The 11,946-nt window shown below is 39.4% G+C and overlaps 1 long non-coding RNA gene across 1 annotated transcript; it reads left to right on the top strand.

Moving 5' to 3' along the window:
- Window positions 1–1,015: 1,015 nt before the first annotated feature.
- LOC125300864 lies at window positions 1,016–10,695 on the top strand. The gene is made up of 3 exons (XR_007194616.1): window positions 1,016–1,392; window positions 10,169–10,209; window positions 10,492–10,695. It is a non-coding gene; the product is annotated as an uncharacterized LOC125300864 (long non-coding RNA).
- Window positions 10,696–11,946: the final 1,251 nt, after the last annotated feature.

Genomic DNA, 11,946 nt, shown 5'->3' with positions numbered 1-11,946 from the left:
ATCAAACAATCATCAAACAATATTGAAACCAAAATAATTGCACCCTTGACTAAGCTATGAGACGTTTTAACCAGATAAGTCATATATTAGTCATTTGAAGCCTATTTTCAGAGTAATTTTACTATTAGGGTCATTGTAAGGGCCATCTATTATGTTAGGCTATATCGTTTTCAAGACAATATAGGCTACCCATATCTGGGAAAGTATGATGTGCATATATCTTATGTCAGCCTTTATGTCAAGGAAAAATAAGTTATGTCTCGTGATTGTTGCATTCATGTCACCTAAAGCATGATGGTTGAAATATATATTCAAAAGCTGATTTGTGCATGCCATGATCAACTTTTGATTCTTTGATATGGAAACCAAGTTCATTATTTTGGGCTGCTATTAGGCTACATTAGAATTTCAGCCCAAAGTCATACCATGTAGAAGTTTGCTGCAATTTCAAAACTCGGAAACGGCTTAAGGCTACTGTACAGAAGAATGCTTCATATCATCGTGTCCGGTAAGGTCTGCTGTTTATTCTGATAGCATGTATATGATTTACCATGTGTTGAGTTCGTGAGATATACCACTAAGAGTAATGGGTGTCATGTATGTCCAACGTTAATTTTCACCCCCAAAAAAAAAAAAAAAAAAAAAATAAAAAAATAAATAAAATAATAATAAATAAAAAATAGGCCTAACGACGTCCCTGATGTGTGACCTATCATGTCAGGCTTAATGAATGCCATATACATCTTTATTAATGTGTTTATAATGGCTTATGCATAGGCCTGCTGGTTGATTTATAGAAAGTGGGTGTTACCAATATTTTATAGAGCGCCTTATTTCATAAAATAGACAAGAATGTAAAAACATGTTTGTTTTGAGTAGGCTATAGCCTACCTCTAAACTCTTAAAGGCTTTTCCTCTACTAAGCAAGACAATACTGAAGTGGTGGGGGCGAGGCGGGGCGGGGGCAGGGACGGATTGTGCAATCATATTGCATTTAAACGGATAGACAGGGAGAGAGACACACGCATTTTGAAGTTCAAGTTGTGTCGGAAAACAAAATTGGATCTCCGGGATTATAACAGCTTGCTCCGGCCTCCTCCAGCATGCATCTTTTTGCGAAATACATTCTCATCCTCCAAATTATTATCCTTTTTGTGACAACCTGCCAGACTCTGTTATGCATTCCTTGTCATAAAGTGACATGCAAGGATCCAGAGGATTGCAAAGGGGGGCTGGTGCGTAGTATTTGCGGGTGCTGCAATGTTTGCGCCAAGGTGAAGGGAGAGGACTGTGGCGGCCAATTGGATCTGCGCGGGATATGCGACCAGGGGCTCAAGTGCGTGTACCCGCCCTTCCACTCGTTTAGAGTGGACGTGTTTGGAGTTTGCCAAGGTCTGTATAGTTGACACCCAGGGGCACTTCCACCGTTATGTGCGTTATGTGAAATTATGTTTGCGATAGCCTAAGTAACTCTCCCGCATCTATTTCCTAATAATAGGCTATGCTACACGACTGATTGTAAATGTATAGGCTAATGTTCGGCCCATTTGTATAGAAAAGACATTGTAAAACGCTCTTGAAAAAGTGTATCATGCTTATGCCGTGAAAAAGTTGAATATGACATAACATGACGAATATGCCCATAAACACAGAAAGTAATCAAAAGGGGAAAACAGACAGGACTTATAATTATTAAATATTAGGCCTAATAGAGGTTCGAAAGCAAGGAAAGTTGTTTATTTATGACGTCATTATCCTGCTACACGAAGAGCACCCTCTCGTGGATTTTAAGTATATAAGTAGCCTATATATAGCCTATTCTTTTGATCCTGTGAGGGAACTTTGGTCTCTGCATTTATCCCAATCCGTGAATTAGTGAAACACACTCAGCACACAATGAGGTGAAGCACTATGGCAAGCCATTTTAACATTTACCCGCTAAGTTTGACTATCCGGAATTAACATTGTAGATATCAACAACGTCTTTTTAACTAGTCGCAATTACATTTTGGATAGTTGGAATTGTCATTCAAGATATCTGTAACGTAATTGTGACTAGTCGAAACGTCAGATAGAGATATCTGTAATTTAGTTTTGACTAGGCAAAACTGAATTACAGATATCTGTCATCACGTCATTGAAAACAACATTCAACTCGTCACACATCTTAAATGACAATTGCAGATATCTTTAATTCAGTTTTGACTATAGGCAGAATGAAAGGTGAAGATCTCAAATGTCATTATGACTAGTGCAAATTATTGTGCAAGACGTTGCTCTTTAGATCCGTAGCAGAGCCCGTCTACTTATTTGACATTATCTGTCCGTAGGCTAATTTCCCCTCCCCAACATAATCGAAGAAGAAGTGGGCTTATTTCCTTATTTCTATGAATGGAAGAAGAAGAAGCAGTCATGGCTGTAATGTCTTGTTGACATCTAAAATAACTAAAACTCAGGGACACCGTGTGGTTTATTGGACTCTCACGTTATCAACTGGCTTGATCTCTGTTTCGTAGCCTACATAAATTAGTAGGCCTAGGCTACTAATTGCACCAGCACCATCTACAGGAAACTTACTTGGCTGTAATTGAAAAAATCAAAGCAACATTGAATCATCAATTCTTGCTGCCAGCTCCTGTCTTGCATAGGCTGCAGCATTAAAAAGACGATTAAAAACTCCTTCGCCCTCTGGCTGCTCTGACATGGTGCTAGTTGCAACCCGGTCTCACGGCTTATCGTGAAGTCATCACGAAAATGAATGTATTCAAACGTGCTGCGATCACGATAAAGGCCCTTCTTTCATGGGAGACAAGGGTAGGACAAGGGTTCCCTGCTATATGTATTTTAATGGGCAGTGCGTAACACCGCCCCTATCGGCGCTATCTGTGGTGACTGAGGGACACTAATATGGGAACCTTTGACTTAAGGATGGATCAGGAGGACATTCCTACAAACATTTTTGTAAGGCACTCATTGGAAGTCACACTTTTGTCAGGCAAATTAACTATCTCTATTCAAACAATGGTTCATGGGTGGGCCCAGCCAATCTAATCAACACACAACCTATTGACACCTCTGGATTTCCAGCTATGATAAATAAAACTTCTGGATGTGTTCCACAATGTAACATGTATGAATGTAACATAATCATGATTTATATATGTGCATAGTTGGGACAGAAAGTGAGAGGGAGTACTGTAGATATGGGGTGTGATCAGCAAACAGCTGTGGATGAAATTCTGCAGCCACTTCTACAGTGTTCTTCTTACCATTCATTGTAACCACAACTATGGACTGTCCTGCGATGACACTGGACTGCACTGCACCTTCAGGAGACAGTCCACCAGACATGGCACACAATATAAACACATTACAAACACACAGGGACAGACAAAAGACAAGACAGAGAGGAGGGGGGAAGGGAGGGAGGGAGGGAGAGAGGGGGTGAGAGAGAGAGTAAGGGCTTCTACATACCTGACGCACCCGACCGGTAGCGCGACAACGTGACGTCAAAATGATGTAAATCTTGCTGGCGCGCCAGGGTTGAAGCCAGGTAGCGCGAGGTAGCGCACCACTCATTTTTTTTCAGACGAGCGCGACAAGGCGGAAACAGGAAGATGGACTAGTTCGAGGGCAAGTGAGAGTTGCAGTCGTGATTTGTTAATAGTTTGCTGGATAAGTTAACAAAGTTACTAGTGAGAGTTGCAACACATGGAATTAAGAGGAAATACTGTAATAGAAACGATTTATTTTCAAACAAAGGATATCTATTAAGGCCTGAACAAAATCTCTTTCCACTTCAGGAAATTAAACAAACTCAGCCAGCTGCTAGCTAGCTAGCCAGCTAACTACACTGTTTAAATTATTAAAATTTCCCTCGGGATGACAAAGATATCTATATATATATCCATCTATCTATCTATCTATCTACCTGTGCACACACCTTGGAAACTAGATGATAATGATTAGGGCTTTGACTCCGAACTTCGTTATTCGAATATAATTTGATTATTTTAAAAATGAAAGATATTCGAACGAATTTTAGGTATCTCTTAATATTCGAACCTGTAGCCTATGGAAATATTTTTTTGTAAATGTATTTGGTTGTAGCCTAAACGTTGTTTTCAATTCAGATTCCGAGGTTTTTTCACGCCTTCTGAAGTGAAATCGCGAGCTCATTAGCAAGGCTATTATTGGCCATCTGGGCTCCTGTAGGTTAGCATCCTGGCTGGTTCGCGCTTAGTGAGCTCAGCTCCCACATAGACATTTTTATTTTAAACTTAACCTTCCTCTGATTTTAATCACCTTAGTTATCAATCAAAGCAAACAGGGAAAAGAAATGGCAACACAATCATTAAAAACATTCAAATAAATAAATGTGCAGATAAGTCTGAATGAAAAGCAGCACTGGTTGAAGCCTGGAAATATTGTAAACAAAGTAACGTTAGCTTAATTTGCTAGTTTATCATAGTCTATGGTTAGACTGTTCAGTTTCCCCACGTGTGTTTAAGTTTCAATTGAATACTTTTTCTCCTTGGGACAGGCCCGTTTGAGTCTTGGAAAATACTTTTCCATTTGCATTGGGATTGAGATGATTAGAATTTAGCAGTCAATTTGAATGCAGTAGTTTTGAACAAATTAAGCAGCGTGCTAATGATGCTAACCGGATTTAATAGCAATTTAGCCAGTCGTCTTGCACGATTAATGTTTGGATTACATGTGCATGCTGAGGAGGGATGCGCCTGTTGAGAGGGAGAGAGAGAGAGAGAGTGCACGGGGCAAGGAGAGTCTGTGTTGAGGTAACATTAGGCCTACTTCTACCGCCTACTCTGGTAGAGTTTGACATACTACAATGCAAGATATATTTAGCCTATTTTATTTATGGACAACATAGGCAGGAGGTGTGTGTTGCTTTTAATTATGAATGTTCTATCGAACGTATTTTTTATTGATATCGATTACATGTGGGATACATATCGCTATCGTTTTATTGCCCAGCCCTATGCTCAATAATAACAATTTTGACACACGCATAAATACTCAGCCTTTCGTGCACGTAGTCTATTGACATTGACTGATACACTGCCCTCTGGTGGACAGAACAAATAGAACTTAAATTTGATACCAATATCGGTCTTACTGAAGACATTTAATGGTTAAAATATTGTTAATACATATTCGAATATATTCTAATTTTAATATTAATAAACAAATCGATATGATTTTTGGGCAAAAGTCAAAGCCCTAATAATGATGATGGTAGTTGTGAATAGTAGCAACCAAAGTCTGAAGTACCATCACAGGGGCTAGCTAGGTAGCTACCAGTGTTTCTTACTGCAGCTTCTTCTGCTGTGTAAGGTAGTTAGCGTTAGTCTTTTAGCGACACCTCTGTTCAGGAGAATATTGTAACTAGTGTCGCGACCACCACGCGCGAGTATAAATGGTTATGGGGTTTCTGTGACGTCACATTGTCGCGCTACAGGTCAGGTGCGTCGAGTATGTGGGACGTTTAAGACAGCAGGAGAGAGAGAGAGGACACAATACAACAGTAAAAAGAGTAACAACATACAAGACAAACATGGCTCTAAAACAAGTCTTTGTGGTTATGGGATTTTGCAGACACCTTTGTCCAAAGCGACACACAAATACAAAAAACAACATAATATGTCGATTCAATCAATAGCCTAATAAAGTAAGCAATGAAAATGAGGGGGAAAAGCAATAATAAACAATAATGTCCATTCAATCAATAATATAAAAAAAACAAGAACATGGTAAGACTACATTAGGGAGAATATCAATAATAAACAATAATGTCAAGTTAATCAACAGCCTAAAGGAAATAAAACAATATTTAACAAACCATAACACATAAGAACTAAGTGCATGTTGAACAGGAATGTCTTTAGACCCCTCTTAAACGACCCAAAACTACCACAGGAACGGAGAGCACTGGGCAACTCATTCCACCAAAATGGAACCACTAAGGAAAAGAGTCTTGAATTAGACCTAGTGTTTAAGACTGGTCGACATAACAGACGCTCATCAGAAGGCCGCAGTGGGCAGTTGGGGATATACGCCTTCATTTTTGAGTTAAAATAACTAGGAGCAGATCCAGTCAGTGTCCTATAGGCCAAAGTGAGACATTTACATTTAATTCGAGCTACTATAGGCTACAACTATATTAAGTACTATATTTTTATGTTATGTAGATGTGACTAATAAGTATTTGAAAAGATCAAGGGTTAAGGAAGCTGCAGAGAAAGAGAAGAACAAATAAAAATAGAATAGATCACCAAACTACATATTAGAATATGAATACTAGGCTAAGAAATTAAGTAAATGCTGCTCTTGTTCATTCAGGCAATCACAATATCATACAAAATGACTTTAAAATGAAGTCATTGTGTGAGCAGGGGTTCTATCATAATATTTTGAACACATCCTTTTGGTCTGGATGATTCAAATTGATGAACGAACAGGAACAACATAGAAGGTAATCAGAGTACTTTACCTTTCCAGACTTAAAGCGTTTAACTAAGTAGTACATGAACAGGATGTCAACCATTTAGCAAAAGCCCATGCCTGGTTGTCCAGTTGGCAACCACTTCAAAGAGTTCATGTTGAGCCCTAAACACTGGCGCAGAAATGAGGTGCAAATGTGTTACACACACATATATATATGTATGTAATATCTGCCAATGCCAAAAGTACATGTCCAAATCAACATCAATAAACCAAGAGCTCCGAATTAGCTATTCTAGCTAGCTAACAAAGGCTCTGGCTAGCTACTTTGCATTTCATTTTGATGCAACAAAGTTGTGTTATCTCAGTCTCTTACTAATACAGCTCTTACAGTGGGGGTCGAAATCAACAAATACGACATGTTTGGGAGAGTTTTTTGCCCATAACTTCGTCATTTTGGACATAAATGCTTATTCATTTCTCTTGCTTATTTGACTGCTGTACCAGAGCCCGTCTACGGAGAGCCTGACCACTCCGTATTAAGTCCCATTGTACCGAATTTTGGTTGCAGTTCCACCAGAGTTCCACTGGGGGCGATCACCATGAGTGCAGAATGAATGGGAATCAATGGAGCTAGACGGCTAGATTTGTCTCTTTCACCTGATTGTCGTTGACAAATCTCAGATTTGATTGTAGTTTGTATAACTTCAACATGGGTTATAGGTCAAAAGTTGAATGAACGAGTACTTATGTCCTTTTGCTTTCTTACAGGTTGGGTCGTTGTTGCCCATAACACGCTAGCATTGTGCTAATGAATGACGTCACTGACACGTTTGAAAGGCTTTTTAGAACAATTAAGTGACTTTAAAAAATATAATACTCAACCAAGTGTCTTTTCTTTGCCTCCCCTTTCGAATACAATATTCAAATTACTTGAAAAAAAATTATATCCCGAGAAAAGTGGATTTTGAGGGGTACAGCTCCATAGACCTCCATGCATTCTGCACTCGTGGACGAGCGCCCTCTTGTGGAACAACAGAAGGAACTGCAACCAGTTCAGAAACCGGAAGTTTTCCGAGAGTGGCAGTTCTCCCCTTATTAGACATTCTCTGCTTATAGCGTTCCTAAACAGCAACGATAGTCTGTAGAGTAGCCTTACCTTTGATGAAGGGATTTCCTTAATGTTAAATAATAATTTGGCCCTTGCTGCTAAAACGATGCACAAATTATTAGCCAATTATTTTGTTCATATTCACTCAGACTTGTGGCATTATAGGTTTCTGCATTAGGTCTACTGTTGGAACAAAATAAGCCCAGAGAGTTCATTGATTTGTAGGCCTATTTTATTCTTGTAGGGTAGGCTAGGCTAAATGAGAAAAGGCCAAGAGTTTCTTAAGCACTCTTATTTCGGTATTGTCTTACCTCAACAAGCTACAGCTCCTTTTCCGAGAGTGACAGTTCTCCCCTTATTAGACATTCACTGGCTGTACTTACCGTGGAGTCATGCTGGGCAATGGTTTCTGGGATCGTCAGTGACGCGTGGCACAAAATTGCGCCAAAATATCAATCATAATGAAAAAGTACTGTCTTAATATTTTATATCCTTGCAGTTGCAGCTGGTTTGAGTTGCAGTTACAAAACATAACTACACAAAAAAATATTAGATAAGCTAATAATAATTAGATAACCTCCCACTTCCCAGTTGCTCATTAACGCACCATGAGGTTTTGTTTACCCATAGCGACGGTTGCTATACATTGCTGGTTGGATGAGAACGTTAGAGACACAACCAAGTACAGAAAGGCAAACTTGCCATTGTAAATTTAAATACTATCGACAATTATAAAATATCCTTCCTAAATTAAGGCATGTTTAAAGCCTACACAAATATGCAGTCCTGTAACTCCTATAATGTCATTTTAATGTAGCCTAAAATGATTTATAGCCTATATATATTTTTTTTTTTCAAGTTGATTCAGACAAGAGTTTCTGTCCCACGAAAATGTACCCTAAGAAGGTCACCGCACCAATGAATGTAACAGTCTAACACAGTAAGAAAATACAATAAGCAAATACAGTTGTTTATTTAAGATTAGTGAGCGTTTAGTCAGCAAAATCTGCGAAATAATGTGATGGTATCACGATAGAATAGATTCATTTTCGTGATAGCTAACGTTACCACCATCACGCAACGAACATGTCATGCCCACCTTTGCAAACGATGAAGATTTTCTAATAGGCCTATTGCATACATTCACTCATTTATTCATTCATAGACTACAACTGAAGTGAAAATCACATGCACTGTTGCGACATCATAACCAGCGTTATCAGGTCACGACTTTTCTCCGTCTCACGGCTTTTTCGACCTGTTTCAACCCTAAGCTGAGCAAACAAAAACGACAAGGAATCAAGCCATTATTATTGTACTTATAGCGGAAATGTGTAGGCCTATTTTCACAATAAAAAAGCGTCAACAAGGCAACTAAAGGCACAATCTGCATGCAGGCCTAGGCCTGCAGAAATGGCTTAAAACAGGCCAAAACCGCTGCAGAGGCGAAGTACAAAACCACTGGTAGATTTTTACGACGCAAATTCGCATTAAATTGATGCAAAGACGGTGAAAATATCTCTTTTAGGCCACAAATTTATCTCATACATCTGTCCCTCAGTCACCACAGATAGCGTCGATAGGGGCGGTGTTACACACTGCCCATTAAAATACATATAGCAGGGAACCGTTGTCCTATCACGAAATACTGTAAGGGCCTTTATCGTGATCGCAGCACGTTTGAATACATTCATTTTCGTGATGACTTCACGATAAGCCGTGAGACCGGGTTGTAATTAGCACCATGTCAGAGCAGCCAGAGGGCTAATTAGTGCTAATTACAAAGTTAACAGTTAACAGGTGCTATGTGATTTAATGATTTGAACAACAACATTGTTCATCAAGTCATTTCGCCTAGTCAAAACTCTAATTCAAGATATCTACAATGTAATTTTGCCTAGTCAAAAGTTAATTCAAGATATCTGAAAAGGAACATGTAGATATCTTGAATTGAGGTGAATTAAAGATATCTTTATGGCTAGTCAGAATTAAATTGTAGATATCTCTAACTGGAATTACGGATATCTACAATTCAATTGCAGATATCCGTAATTCACATAGTGGATATCTGCAACTGAATTGTAGATATCCGTAATGATAAATCCCATAGAAATGAATGGCAAATGTGGCATCATTTGTCCTAGGAAGAATGTCTTTGTGGATATCTGAAATGACAATTATGGATAGGAAGAATGTAGTTGCGGATATCTAAAATGTTCGTTTTGACTAGGCAAAACTGAATTACAGATATCTGCAATAGGCCTACATATCCAGTCTAGCGGGTAAATGTTAAAATGGCTTGCCATAGTAGCACACACGAATCCCGGCGCAGTGAGCTGCCTGCAACAACAGCGGCGGTTGGGGAGCAGTGAGGGGTTTGGTGCCTTGCTCAAGGGCACTTCAGCCGTGCCTACGGTTACAAGTCCGAAGCGCTAACCAGTAGGCCACGGCTGCCACCAAAATGCCACCATTTTTTAAGGTTTACACTAACAGTAGCCTACCCAGACCTAAACCTGTGATAGGTATGTTTGGAAAAGGCTGCAATTGCTTCCTTCTCTCCTTCAGCAATAAATAAGTTCTCTTCTCTTACAGTATCAGACTAGTTGAAGAAGAGAATGAAAGTCCTTACATGGGTGAGTAGGCCTATCTCTTCTGGTCTGAACACAAGGTTGGAGTTAGCAGATCTTTCACTTACAGTAGATTCCATTCTTGAATGCTGAAAAATAAAACCATTTTAAATGTTTAATAAAACTATTTATTATTATGAATGCTTTATGCTCTCTTTTTGTGGGTAGCCTAGCTAGCTTTTTAAAATATTTGAATATTCAATGTGAATTACAACTGTGAGGGACAGCACATACCAACTTTTACACCACTAATATGTTTATACAACACATGTCTTTCTTTCTTGTCAGATTCAAGAGGAGCCCATCCATGGTCTACCCAACATGTGATTGGTGTGAAAGGAAAATCTCTACACTCTACAGAGTGCCTATCAGAATGCTATGCTTAGTCCATGTATAGCCTACCATGGTACCAATTACATGTGTGAAATGCAATGCAATATAACGTGCTTGATAGTGAACCAGCATTAATAAATGAATACATTTGTAACCAAACCGAGAAGAATTAGACCTCACTTCGATGATACATATGTGCCATGTGTAGGTTGAATTCAAGATGTGAATGTAATTTTATTCCTTTTGTTGTTTCATGAAGATATACTTTCCTTTTTGATGTGATCATCAATATGTAAAGAGTCTTGTCTTTGTATTACTGAGTTGGGGGCACATTTTGGAGTGATGCCTACAGCCCCTGTTTAAAGTAGTCAACTGCCCCCCCCCCCTCCCCCGCCCCCTTGTCATTTAAGTTAAACTTAAAGGGATGGTGGGATGTCCTACCAATGGAATTATTACATGAACATCATCATTCTCCAACACACATACACAGCACACTATCCCATCTCCCCTGTCATCCCCCCAACACACACACCAAGACCCCTGGCAGTTGGGTTAGCCCCTTGAGCCGTGGATCTGCCCAAGGTTTCTTGGGAGGGAGTTTTTCCTTGCCCCTGTTGCTCTTGGGTGCTCCTTGTTGGTGCCCCCCGCCCAATCCCAATCCTCCCCCACCTTTTTTATGCAGCCCTTGCCACTTAATCTACTAAACCCCTTCTACTGCACTTTTTACCCCCCATAAATGCACAAATAGGCTGACACCAGACATAATTTCATTGCATTTCTTACTTCCAGTAACTATATGCATGTGACAATAAACTTCCTTGTATCCTTGTATCCTTGTATCATGTAAATAACAAAGACAGCTGACATCAGAGAACCAAAGCTTTGTTTTCAAGTTCAAGTTTTCATTTTATTTATCCTTAGAAAAGGAAATTTAGTGTGCAGCAGGGTGTCTAAAACACATAGGCCTACACAGTAAAAGCACCGGCAGATGCCAACAACATTGACAGCACAGCACAGGACACACAACAACAATAAAGACACTCCTTCCCCTAAAAAAAACAATGACCGAATCCAATTGGACAGTAGCTTACACAGGTACATCTGTCGTTATCAGCATGGACAGGATACATAATTAAATAAATAATCACATAATGTATAAAAGATACAAGAAATCAGTCAAGTGAATTTAGGTTCCTGATAGCCACAGGAATAAAATAATCCCTGCCACGTCTAGTTCTTAATAGAGGGAACCTAAAACGGCGCCCTGAGGGGAGCAGATTAAATTCCCCATAAAGTGGGTGATCAGGGCAGTTTAACATGTGGTCAGCCCTGACCCCTGACCCCTGACCCTATTATCATATACATGTGGTCAGCCTTACCCCTGACCCTATTATCATATACATGTGGTCA

The sequence above is a fragment of the Alosa alosa genome, chromosome 9 (genome assembly GCF_017589495.1).
Source record: "Alosa alosa isolate M-15738 ecotype Scorff River chromosome 9, AALO_Geno_1.1, whole genome shotgun sequence".
In the NCBI taxonomy this organism is placed as follows: domain Eukaryota; kingdom Metazoa; phylum Chordata; class Actinopteri; order Clupeiformes; family Clupeidae; genus Alosa; species Alosa alosa.
Note: the sequence above shows the minus strand (reverse complement) of the source record. Positions and strands in the feature narration are given on the sequence as shown.